The sequence below is a fragment of the Alligator sinensis genome, unplaced genomic scaffold (assembly GCF_000455745.1).
Source record: "Alligator sinensis unplaced genomic scaffold, ASM45574v1 scaffold432_1, whole genome shotgun sequence".
Taxonomy (NCBI): domain Eukaryota; kingdom Metazoa; phylum Chordata; order Crocodylia; family Alligatoridae; genus Alligator; species Alligator sinensis.
In genome coordinates, this window is record NW_005841998.1 from 2,539,446 (window position 1) to 2,552,164 (window position 12,719).

At 41.2% G+C, this 12,719-nt stretch overlaps 1 protein-coding gene across 6 annotated transcripts in view; it reads left to right on the plus strand.

The window, feature by feature from the left end:
• The window catches only part of ASB3 (ankyrin repeat and SOCS box containing 3), a 109,488-nt gene that overhangs the window by 48,339 nt on the left and 48,430 nt on the right, over nt 1-12,719 (plus strand). The gene's annotated exons all lie outside the window — the stretch shown is intronic.

Here is a 12,719-nt window from a genome sequence, read left to right on the forward strand (position 1 = left end):
GCGGAGCCGCGCAGGGGGCCCGGGAGGGCCGGCCGGGGTCGACCTGGCGCCCAACCTCCGGCCCCGGAAGTCCATATGAGGTTTTTGAAACGGGCCTTGCCCGGCCCTTCTATCCAGGAGGGCGGACACTTTCGGCGGTTGCCCCCGGTGGCTGGGCCGGGTGCCACATCTGCAATATTGCAGGGAAAGGTTTGCGGAGATTTTCGGGGACGCGCTTTTCGGGACCCCAGATGCCCATCTTCGGTTCCAGGAGGGCGGCCTGCGGAACCTCCGGGGCAGGACCGTGCTGCAGGGAGAGGTCAAACCTGAGTATGGTGCCATGTCAACTGGAGCTCCGGCCGGGGAGTGAGCTGGCGGCCAGGCCGGGCAAGAGTTCCAGGAGCCTGGCCGCAATTCCGGCTTCTACTTGGTCAAGGGCTCTGTGGCCGGGCAGGCCAGGTGCAGCTCCACGGGCCCCAGCAGGGCTGCGGGGCCCCGGGGTCGGAGTCTGGCGACCCCGGCGAGGGGCGGAGGGCCCGGGCTGGGGCGGCAGGAGCCCACGCAGGCCTCCTCGGCCCAGGCCGGGTGAGAGTTCCAGGAGCCCGGCCACCAATCCGGCTTCGCCCCGGTGATTTGCTGTGAGGGAGGGCAGGCCGGGGTGCTTGCACGGGAGTGGTGGGGCTCTCCTGCTGGGGAACCGGGAGGACCTGGCGTCCGCTGTGGGACTTAGAAAATTTCCGCTCTGTTGGGTTCGGAGCGGTTGACGTGGGGGCTCCGGCCGGGAATGCCCCCGCAGCATGCCAGGCCGGGCGAGAGTTCCAGGAGCCTGGCCACCAATCCGGCTTCGCCCCGGTGCCCTGCCCCGAGCCCGGGCAGCCCTGGGGATGCAGGTCCCCATTTGAATGGGGACCTGCAAAACAAAATAGAATTTTTTGGTTCTTTGGTTTATATAGAAAAGACAACATGGAAATTTAAGTTTTTTGTTTTGTTTTGTTCTTGCTAGTGTTAAAACTTTAGGTCTGTCTACTTCCTTATTCCTGGACTCTTTGGCCTTTTGTTGCCTGTCATAGGGATTCTGGGCAAAAATGTCCTGCTATTTACATTGCTAGCTTCAGTGCAGCTGTAAAGCAAGCCCCTTGTAGTTATTAGCATTTTAAACTATCTGTCAATAGATCTTCCACAAGCTGAGTTGGACAATATGGTGTTGAAGTGTCAGTGGCTATCAGAATCTAGCCTAACTGTTGGTATTAGTGCTGGAGCTCCATTTAGAATTAATGGTAGCAGGACATTCTTTGCACAGGAAAAAAAAAAGTAGCATGGATGTAGCCAAGTGGCTGGAGCACTAGTAAGATTACATTACAGGTAAGTAGAGAGTAATCTGAGCCCCTGAAGGGAGAATTAATATTTAGTATTTTTAGTTGGACTATTTAAATATGTTTGTTTTATTAACACTATCTAGCTCAAATACATGATAATCAGTTGGAAAACGATATTTGTTTTTGTGAAACATCCTGCACTTCTTCAGCTGAGACTGATAAATTTCATATTGAAATTTGTCAGGGAGCCCTTCAACAAAAAGAGAGTGGAAAAAGCTTAATTTGCTTTACTTCTAAGACTAGAACAAGAAACATTCCAAGCAGGAACTCCCTGGGCATCCTTTGCAATCTAGAACTCTGACTTGAGTTTCTGTGGGTTACATTCATGACTTCCCCATCTTCACATGGACCATATAATCTTGGCTGCAATCAGGGTATTACATCATTTAAAAAATCTATATTGTACTACTTCACTTACTTAGAAATTCTACAGTTACTTTCAGAGAGGATAAACACAATTTCAGGTTGTTTCTACCAAAACTAGACTGTTTCCTCTGCTTACAGACCTCTAGCACAATTCTGTTATTTTTAACTTAAGAAAACATGAAATCCATTCTATAACCTGTAAACTTATTTTAATGAGCACCAGCTCTGCATTCTCACCAGTGATAAAATATCCATTTCAACCCATTAACAAAAATTGGCATTAAAAGCAGAAATGAAAGCATTTATGCTATGATATTAGCAAGACAATGTAAAGAAGATGAAATCATAACTAAAGATTACAACAAGTGGTTGTAGTTTAGGATACAGTGCTGCACTACTGAAGGTGCAGACAGAAGGGCAGCTCACCATTATAACTTATGGTGCTTCATTGGAAGGGCCATGACTTGCAACGATTCCCTGGACCTAACAGAAGTTAGCTGTTGGGTCTCAGGGGTTGGGGATTCCAGCTGTTGTTTATAGCAGCTGCTAGCCTGCAGTCACTCTCCCCCTTGCCCCGGCACTATTTTCAGATTGGGAGGGGGGAATGCTAGTGGAGAGAGCTTTTTTTTTTTAGGGGTTCCCCAGCTAGTGGTGGAGGGTGGGGTGGATTGGAGCTCCCTAACCTTGGGGGGGATAGGGGAGCTCCAATCCACCTGTCCCACTCTCCAGAACCAGCTGAAAAAACCCAAGACTGAACTCATCCTACTCCCTTTCCCGCTTCCCATTCTGAAGACCGTGCCAGAGCAGGTCTGAGCTTTAGGGAGCCCCACCCTGCACGCAGACAAAAGTTACAGAATGCATTCTGTTTTGGAGCATCTCCAATTTCAACCTGCAGGCAATGAGAGTTCAGATTTTTGCAGGGTTGGGCCTTTAAAGTGATCTGCAGTCATGCACTTCTGTTTGGTCTTGGCTGTAGAGCGCTTACAGGGGCCAAGTTGGGCAAAAAATGTCACTTCTGTCTGTACCTTTGAAATCAGTGGGAATCTTGTGATTGAGTTGCATGTAATCAGGACCAAACCTTTAACAACAGATTTCCCAGCTTGTTTGTTTGTTTGTGTTGGTAGATGGACTTGTGCTATTTCTAATGAAGTTTTTGAGGAGGAATACAATTTATAATACCATGTGCAGTTCTGGTCATCAGCATTAAAAAAAGATGAACTTAAAATAGGAGGAATTAAAAAAATGGTCATCAAGACAGTTAAGGTAATGGAGACCTTTTGTTGTGAAAGAAGATTAAAGCAGTTTGTTTAGTTTAGAAACATCTAAGAGGATATGATCACTCTACAAATATGTATATGGGAATACATATATATAGTAGGGAAGGTAAAGGTATTCTTAGGCTGAAAAAAGAGTGATGCATGGTCAAATGGTTACTAAATGGTTGTAGATGAACTTTAAATTGGGAGTTTGAAATTTTGAAGGTGTTTTCTAGCTATCAGATGAGTGAAATTTTGAAACAGTCCTTCTATGCATTAGGGGCAAGGAATCTGCATCTTTATGACCAAACTGAATAAGTTTATGGAAGGGATAGTGTGATAGGACAAGGGGTTCTGGCTCATTGGCCAGTGTGGGATGTGGAGTTATGTATTTGCAGTTCCCAGGTTGGAGGTGGCTCTTTAATATGGAAGGAATTTAACAATGCCTCTGGATTTTTGTTAGATATTAGTTAGGATCAGGAAGAAACTGCCTCCTCTCCCTCCCCCCTCACAGTGAATGCTTATGTCTTTGCAGGTTATTTGCCATCCCCTGGGCGTGTGTTTGTTGGCCACAGCTAAGTTTAGGGGGGTTTGTGGGGATTGACTAAGGCGTTCTGATGTTCCTGCCAGTATTAGAAACCTAGCAAGATGGTCTACTGCTTAAGGTCATACCAACTGCCACATTTGGCATCAGGAAGGAATTTTTCCCTGAGTTCAGATTTGACATAAACTGTAAAGCACATACTAGCAAGTATTAACCAATTACTTCTCTGACATGACACTGGAAGTGGCTTCATCTTCCCTGCTTTTGCCCATCGCATGTAATACAGTGTTTCTGGGGTTTCATTTATTGTTCCATGTAGTTGCGGGTGAGTGTTTGGAGTGGTGATTTTGGGATTTTCTTGGTTAAAGAGTCCTGGAAGATGCAGGTGGCTGGATCTGAAGGCTCAGGAGGCCTCTTTCAGTCCTTTGTTCCTAAACAAAGTCATCAGGCTGCAAGAGGTTTTGCACTGAAACAACAATTTTTTTTTCTTTTTTTGCTGCTTTTTATCAGTATTCAGAATTGTGGAAAACCTTTGCATCTGACATTTAACAAACTATTATTTGGTTGCATTTGACATTTAGCAGACTTAACTATTTATATTCTAGTTTTTGTCCTTTAATCTTCTTTTATTTAATTAACTATGTCATTGGTTTATTTTGCTTGTATAGATTCAGAAGTTCATTTTTCTACAGTGGCACATTTATAGAGAAGTCTCACTCTCTTGAAAGTAGTCATGTATATAAACTCCCCATATTTTTAAAAAAGACGCATCATTTACATGTTGAGGGAAGTAATTCTTATTTTTTTAAATTAGCACTTGATGAAAGATGAATATTTTAAAACGGGTTAAGACTTGATAACTAATGATTGTACTATCATCACTGCGTAGAAAATAAATAAAGATCATTCTTGTTAAATGAGGGGTTTGTTTCTGTGGTCAAATGTCAAAGATTATTTTTGAGCTTGTAAACCACTTGGATGTTTTAGTTACCTCTTATGGTAATCATTACCAGTGTAAATAGTAGCAAATTTTCATTTAATTGGGAGGTTGATCATTTTTCATATGGCAGGGTACTGTTGTGATGTGGGTGGTCAAGACACTTTGGCTAGGGACAGAAATTACACACACACCAGTATAACTGATTGGAAACTGGTTCAAATCTGTAACACAACAGAAGTTCAGTGTTCATAAACCTCTTTCAAAATGGCCAAAGCTGATTTAAGTTAAACCTGGATGCATATAGGATCAAACTTAACAGATTTAGGTTAAATTGGTTTACTGAATTTCTGAAAAGATCCCTTCCAGATTCAAGTTAACTCAGTCCCCACCAGCATCCCAGGATGCTTTGCACCTCCTCCTTGCAGGGTAGGCAGGCTAGTTTTGGCCCAAGCTGTCTGCTCCAGCCGAGCAGGGAGGTATGTTCTAGTATTCCCCAGTTTCTAGCCTTGGGCCACTGCAGGCATGTGGCTGCATTTCCAGAATCAAAAGTGAATGCCTGTTCATGTGTTTATCAGTTCAATCTACACAGTTTAGACTAATTTGTGAAGATTGAATTGATTCAGCCTTAGGCTTTATGTACTTAACTTATGGAGGCATGAACCAGGGAGTTGGTAACAAAGGTCCAAATTTGAGTCAAGAGCCGGGGGGTCAGGAGCAAGAAATGATCTAGCCATGAGCCAAGAACTAGGAGCTAGCAGGTAGGAACTAGAAGATACCAGGTAAGAAACAGAAATCAAGACTGGAACCAGCAGTCATCCATACTGGAGAAAGCTAGGTGCAGAGGAGCTACCTAGAGAGGCATTTTTGCTGAGTATCTGCCTGACAGCTAAAAGGGCTGCTGCAGCCATGCAGTCAACCATGCCCATGCAAGTAACTGGGCCAGCTGGAAGGAATTAGGCTGCTGGCAGCTAGGCCCATTCAGATATTCAGGGCCAGTTGGAAACTAGGCAGCATCTTTCCTGCCCTGACCCCCTGACATTAGTTTTGTCATACATAAATTAATGCATGAGGGTTTTTTTATTTATGTTTGTTTATATCCATTATAAATTAGCATTAATTATTGCTATCCTAAAATAATCTTTTGCTATAAAATGACAGACTAGAGAAGAACCTACTTCTTAAAAAATTATGTACCTTTAGAGCCTAATTTGTTTTATAGCTAGTCATCAGATTTCAGTAAGTTAAAAGCTTATTGCTGGTTGTTACTTGATTCTGGAAGCAGATTTTTTTTAAAACTGTAAGAAGCTAAGGTTTTTCATCCCTATTGCAACTTGTGTACGTTTGATTAGCATGAAACTTAGAAAGAATAATAGCTCTCTGGCACATTTCTTAGGAAAATGCAAAATGCAAAGGTGGTTACACAATATCATTAGGTTGTTAGGCATTATTGCTTGGATAGTATTTGCTTACAGTTAGCTAAGGAAAACAAAGTGATAGAAGACATTTAAATAACTGTAAACTTTGTCTCATGCTGATATGCTTGAAAACAGTATTATTTGCTTTTAAAAATACAAAGGGTAAAAGGTTGGCAGGAGTGTGAATGTCTGCCCTAATTTTGCGTTGTTCAACACTTATTGGCTAAAGTTACCAAATTTGTTTAAACTTATGTTTAAAATTAATTTCATTGCGATTTATCTTTAATGATCTTTTAACACATTTATTGAAATAAGGTGTTAAAGATTCAGATATGGTGAATCCTCTAAAGACTATTATCTACCTGATTTAAATGTGTGTATTGTTGTGCATACTCTTTACCCAACCAAGCATAATAGCTGCAAAAGAGCCATTAAGTTCTGGATGGAAAATGAGCACTTACCCTACAGAGTATGCCATTGCATAATTAGTCTGCTTTTGAAGTAGCTATTTTAGCTGGGAGGAGTCATAATGGTTATTTGTGTTAATTTGGCTCCACCTGTGTGTAGAAAATTCCTAATGAAGCAAACTTGAATCAAAGGATTATGGGAATGCTGTTTGAAAATTGCCATAAGCTAAATTGATCTTAAAGAAAATGACGTCTTAAATGGTATGTACCATTAGGGCACATTATGCAAAAAGCCTGTTCTCAGTGCAGACAGGCATCTCAGGATTCTTCCTTTTGAAAATAAGACACAACTCGGTGTATATCAATAGTTTGTAACTATTTACAAATGCACTTTTATTTTTCACAGCTAAATAATTTTTTTTCAGTTGAAGTAAATTTGTGGAAGAAATCATTAACGAGGCACTGTGACAACAGTGATGAAAACATATATAAATGCCTAGGTGGTCCAAATTGGATCAAGGGGTATAGTTGGGGCTAGTGTTTTACACAGGAGCTAGGTTAAAAAAAAAAAAAGAAATTAGAATGTATATGGTTCAAATTGTCCCAAGGTTTATGTGTACAATTACAAAGTGGAACTGTGCAGTGGTCATGTTTTGGAGATGGTCAGGATGCTAGAAGCTTCAGGCATTTTATTCTGAGGCTGCCTCAGTGTAGGAAATTAGTGCATTGTCAGTCTAAAAAAAAGTGGGTCACAAGTCATTCACTATACCAGGTTTTTTTGGTCTAACTGGACAGTATGTCACAACCCAAAAGTGGGTCACAAGAATATATGAAAGGGTCACAAGCAAACTTTAAAAATGGATCAACAAACTTTAAAAATCGATTCTCCTTTAAAAGAGAAAAACTTGGGAAATCGTGGTTTTCCCTTGCGGGCTGGAGTTTCAGCCTGAAAGGGGCTGCTTGGGGCCCCCCTGTGCCCCCCCACATACTCCCTGCCCCACAAACTGGTGGGCTGGGGCCTGGGAGCAGGGAGCTGCGGGTCTGGAGTGAGAGGCACTGGGTTGGGAGTGGCCATTGATGTTTACAAATGGGACCTAGTCCAAAAAAGGTTGAGAACCATTGACTTGAAAGATATTCTTAAAATACTATAAAGAGTGCATTAATTTTATTTGCAACAAAAGTTTAACAGTGTATTTGAGCAGGGCCATCCAGCTTCAATTTCCCTCCCCTGCATTGTGTACCTGTCTGGCCCCAGGCTTAACCTCAGCTTCTCCAGCCATGCAGCGCTGCACTGCCCTGTCCGTTGGGGAAGGGACAGGCACCAAAAGCTGGATGTGGGGTGGAATCCAGAACTGGCTGTGCCATAATTCCAAACAAATTTGGTAACTTTCGCCAATAAAAGCTGGACGACAAAGAATTAGGGCAGACGCTCTTGTAATGCAGGCTGTTGCCAGCAGCATCTGGGAGCTTTTGAAGGGAGTGGCAGGGAGCAGGAGCCCAGGGGCTGCAGCTTAACCCCTTGTGGCCATGTTTTGGCAGCCTTCTTCTGGACAGCTCTGCATTAGAGCATCAAAGGAGAATGGGTTAATCATCTAATAATGCTACTTGTATGAAAAAACACAAATTTTGAATTGGAAATTAGAACAGATTTTGAGAAAGATACAGGTGTCCTTTCTGAACATTTAGGTCTGCCTGAAACCCAGTTGTAATCATTGAGGCTCAACTATTAGTTCATGTGGACCAGATTGCACAGCTGAGGTTCAAACAAAATGTTAAATCAAAATCCCTGTGACCTGTTCTTTGAATTAAATTATTGTGCCTGTTAATTAAAACCTTTTGTACTAAAAATGATCTCCTTTTTTTCAAAATATCCAGGTAATATATTACTTCGTATGAGAGCAATTGCCTTTCAAAGATTATATTTTATTATTATGCTTTAAAGATTTTTTAAACAGGCAGTTTGGAGGTTTTATTTACTGTTTAACTATGCATGCAGTGACCTGCAGAGATGCCATTATCTCTTGCTTTGGACACTAGAGGTTCTCTGTTTCTGTAATGAGTAAGTAAAGCACAGGTAGCAGGAGTGAGCAATACAAAGAGGGACCTATGTTATGGTTGAGAGAGTCCTTCACTCCATATGAATTGGTGCTCTCCTTTGCTGCTTATGTTACCAGAAGGATGATAACCAGTGCCCATGTGATGTGACGGCCATATTTTTTCTGTCAGACCTTTTATTATTTCCACACTATTGCCTACAGTTGAACATCTGGTGCAGAGAGGCCAGTGCCTGTGTTGTGTTACTTTTCCTTAATATGAATGTGACCAAAGATTTGAAAAAAAAAAAATTGTGAATGGAGAGCTATTCCAAAGGCAAGTGTTAAAATCTCATGGTTCAACTAGGAGCAGATTTTCCTAGCAGGTATGGACTTTGAGTAGAAGAGTTTGTGATACTAGAAATTTTGATTCTTAATAAGATACCTGAGGGTAGTCATCTAGTATAAATTGAACAAAATAGTAAAATGTATAGCAGCCTATAGTTTTGAGATTTTTTTTTTCTCATTTGCCACCAGATGTCAGTGTATCCAAAGCAGCAGGAAAATACTGCAGTGGATTAAAATAGCCTGTGTTAAGGCATGATCTTGTAAAGAACAAAATAAAGCATCTTAATGATAATGAAGTATAATGTTTTCTTTAGAAAAGTGATGTATTTGTTAATGTGTGTGATGTAATGCACTCTGGATATCTTGCTTTATTCAAAGGCTACAGATATATATAGATCTCTATGTATTGACATATTTTTATGTGCATTACATATATGCATTAAATCTGAGCTTAGTAAATGGTTTGTAGGTGAAATCAGAACTCATATATACCTTTCAAATCATAGATCTGCTATAAATATTATTGTAAAATATTATAGCATTTCATACCATAGCTTTGCTAGCCCTTTATTATTTCAATGTTTTATCAAAACCTGAAGCTCAGATAAAACAAGGTTTATGGTATATTGACTTAAAGCTCTGTTCCCGTGGTTTAAATGTGGAATATGATGCATCTGATTAACATTTTGTATTCTTCGGAGTTTTCTCACTGAGAATTTTATATAAATATAAATGGAAATAAAAAAAATTTCTGCAGGACATGATTTGTTTGCTTTACGGCCTCTCAAGCCTCAAATATGCACTCTCCCTTAAGTGTCACGTGTAAACAGACACATCTTTTATAGATTCTTAAGGTTTTTAACTTTTTAAAAATTTGTCATGGAAAAAAATTAGACATGATGACAGATTTGTTGTGTGGGGATAGCATACTATAGATACAGCACAGATACGTATGGTTTAGGAAGGGGAAGCTTTGCAGACATTAATGAGTTATAATGTTAAGATAACTGGTGAGATGGAAATTAGAGAGAGCATCTTTCATGTCTGAAGTGATCAAAACCTCTCTGTAGGTATCATTAGTTAATTTTCTTGTGCTGCATTTAATATCATTTTTAAGCATATTAAACTACTTGAGACTGATAAATATCAGTTCTCTAAGAAAGGTGGTTTTTAATTGAAGGAACAGAATTGTGTGTGTAGAGAGAGACAGACAGAGATATATTTAAATATAGATATATATTTAGTTTGTACCTAGGAAACAGGTACCAAAACTACCTTAAAACTGTATTTAGCTGTAAATCAACATGTTAATTAGGTGTATTTTCACTGATTGATATAACAATTTTCTTTAAAAAAACAAAAAAATATAGAATGGGAAAACTGATAAAATCAGTTACTTAAATGAGGCTTTTGACTTGCTGATTTTAAATCAGTCCACCATGAGAATAAAAAATTTGGAAATTAATTCTCAAAGAGGCTTTTTGCATTGTTACTTTCCTTAATAAGATGAAATTTTAGTAGTGTTGGGTGGGGAGCTAGCTGCAAAATTTTCACTAACTGTCTGTGGGAAATGTATATTGTAGTTGCTTAAGTACTCTTTCAAAATCCCATTGTATGTATTCACTCATAAATAAGTGTTTCACTAGTATCAGAAGAACCACAGATGATTTCTGCTTCAAAGCGGGTTTCAAACCCTTAGATTATCAAGTGAAGCAGTTATTTGCATCTGTTTGCATTGTGGAAGAAAGGGTAGATAAAGCTGCATTAAGCTTGGTGTTCTGTCTCTTGTGTATAGTCTTTTTTTGTGCTGGTTTAGTTGGTTCAGTCTTGAATTGCAGTCAGGTTTTTCATTTCCATAGTTGAATGCAGGTTTATAGCTTACAGCTGAATAAGTTAAAAGTCCGAGTACCATTGGAGGATTGGTCATGTAGCCTTACTAACTTGGTATGCTTTGAGAGCACATGATGATTTGCTCTTTCTCAGTCTTTCCAAAGAGCCAGCGAGTAGGGCCTACCAGAAACGGGGGTATGTACATGAAGACCTGAAGTTTCAGCACATGGAAGTTTCCATCCCTCCAGTGATTTACTTTGAAAGAACTCTTAACCTGATGCTTCTCTTGTGGATAGTTTGATACCAATAAAGTTTCAGCCAGTCTGCGCAAATTCTCCATTGATTTATTTTTCCCATCTCCTACGTCTGCATCAAGATTAGCTAGTTAAATTACTTAACAATCAGCTTCCAGTGTTCTTTGCATTGTACAGAACTGCAGAGGGGTGTGCCAGTGCTTTGGCTGGGTCTAAAACACCAGGAGGTTCCTAGTTAGTTGGTCTTGCTCAGGGTCAGACTCATTGCCATATTTGGGATCAGGAAAGAATTTAACCCCATGGTCAGATCGGTGTTTTTTGCCTTCCTCCGTAGCAAGGGTGTGGTTGTCTTTCTTGGATTTCTCTAGTGTATTTAATAAATTGCTTCTTGTTCCTGTAGCAGCAGGGGCAGGCAATTATTTGGGCTGGAGGGCCACTTAAGGAGTTTTAGTGAGCTGTTGAGGGCCAGGGGAGGGGGTGGGAGAGATGCCTGTTGATCCTGTTTGGCCTGTCAGCTGCTGGTGGAGTACACAGACTCCTGTCCCCCTGTATTCATCCCTTGCTGCTCAGCTTCCTGTTGGTGCTGTGGCTGTGCAGTCCTGGCACAGTGGTCACTGGCTATCTGGCTCATGCAGGACAAGGTATGATACAGTGTCCTGAGTACCTGTTGTGCCTGCCTGCTATGATGAACTGCTGCCACACCCTGCAATGCTGGGAAAGTTGGAGGAGGCTGCCTTGAGCCTAGCCCCTGTTACCAGATTTGCCCATTACTTTGGGTGTGCTCATTTAAGGGATACGTTTCTAGGGTCTTGGTAATTCTGTCAATGTGCTGCTTGTGTTACTTGTGTTTCTATACGGAGCTATATATCTCCTTCTGCAGGTCCTCGCCCCCAATGGAGCTATCTTGCAGGACTTAGTCTCAGTGGGGCTGGGTTCTTCCAGTCACCAAATCAGTCATGCACACAAACGCACACAGATTAACGTGATACGCCTGACCCAGTCGGGTTGATCAGCATGGACAGGCTGACACCCTCATATGCCAAGAATCAGTTCATCAGAGCAACAATAAACTGCAGTCAGACACAAGCACACAGGTAAACAGACTACCTCTGAATCTGGCTGGGTGTTCAGCTGACGCCCTCATGGGCCAACATTCAGTTCATAAGGGCACGTCTGAGTCAAACTGGGTCAATGAGCCTGTACAAGCTGATCCCCCTATGTGTTTCAAACTCAGCACGTCCCAATCTTTGGCCTCTGGATGAGCAGACCCCACAGTATTTTTGGGCTTCACAGGGATCTTTAGCTTAGGTAAAAGAAGCGTTGCTGCAGAGCACACGAGGAAGGAGAAGTAGAGAAGGAAAAATGTAACCAGTTACTACCAGTTTGACTATAGAAGTTATTTATTGCTAAGTATATGAAATATATAATGGTACGAGTAGTAATAGATATGCAAAGGAAAAACAAACACAAACAATGACAATACTACCTTGGTTTCACTAAGTATTTGGGGAAACTTAGCTCAAGCTTAACTAATACAGTTCAGGTTCAGAAATTTATGCCTAGAGAGAAGAGAGAGAGAGCGCTGAGATCTCATCAGTCCAAGGCACTTGGGTCTCAAAGCTGACGGGTGAAGTTCCTAGCACAATCCTTGAAGGGAGACGATATGTTCTTCCAGTGTCCTGAGAACAACAGTAGGTGATGTCAGCACACAATTTTTCTTCTTGAAGCACCCACACTGCTGTTTTTTACAGATTTTTATACCCTCAGTTCAGCTGCTTCGAAGCATTCTTAATAGTGTAAATCATTGTCTTTTCTCTTGACAAGGGGTTATCTGGTTTGGAACATCTCAAGAAATTGATTGATAATCAGGAAACACAAGGTTAGGGAGTACCCAGACACTTGGGAGCCAGCTTGAAATTCCTATGGATAGCAGATACACTGATGGGATGTCTCATGGCTTTTTCCCAAAAA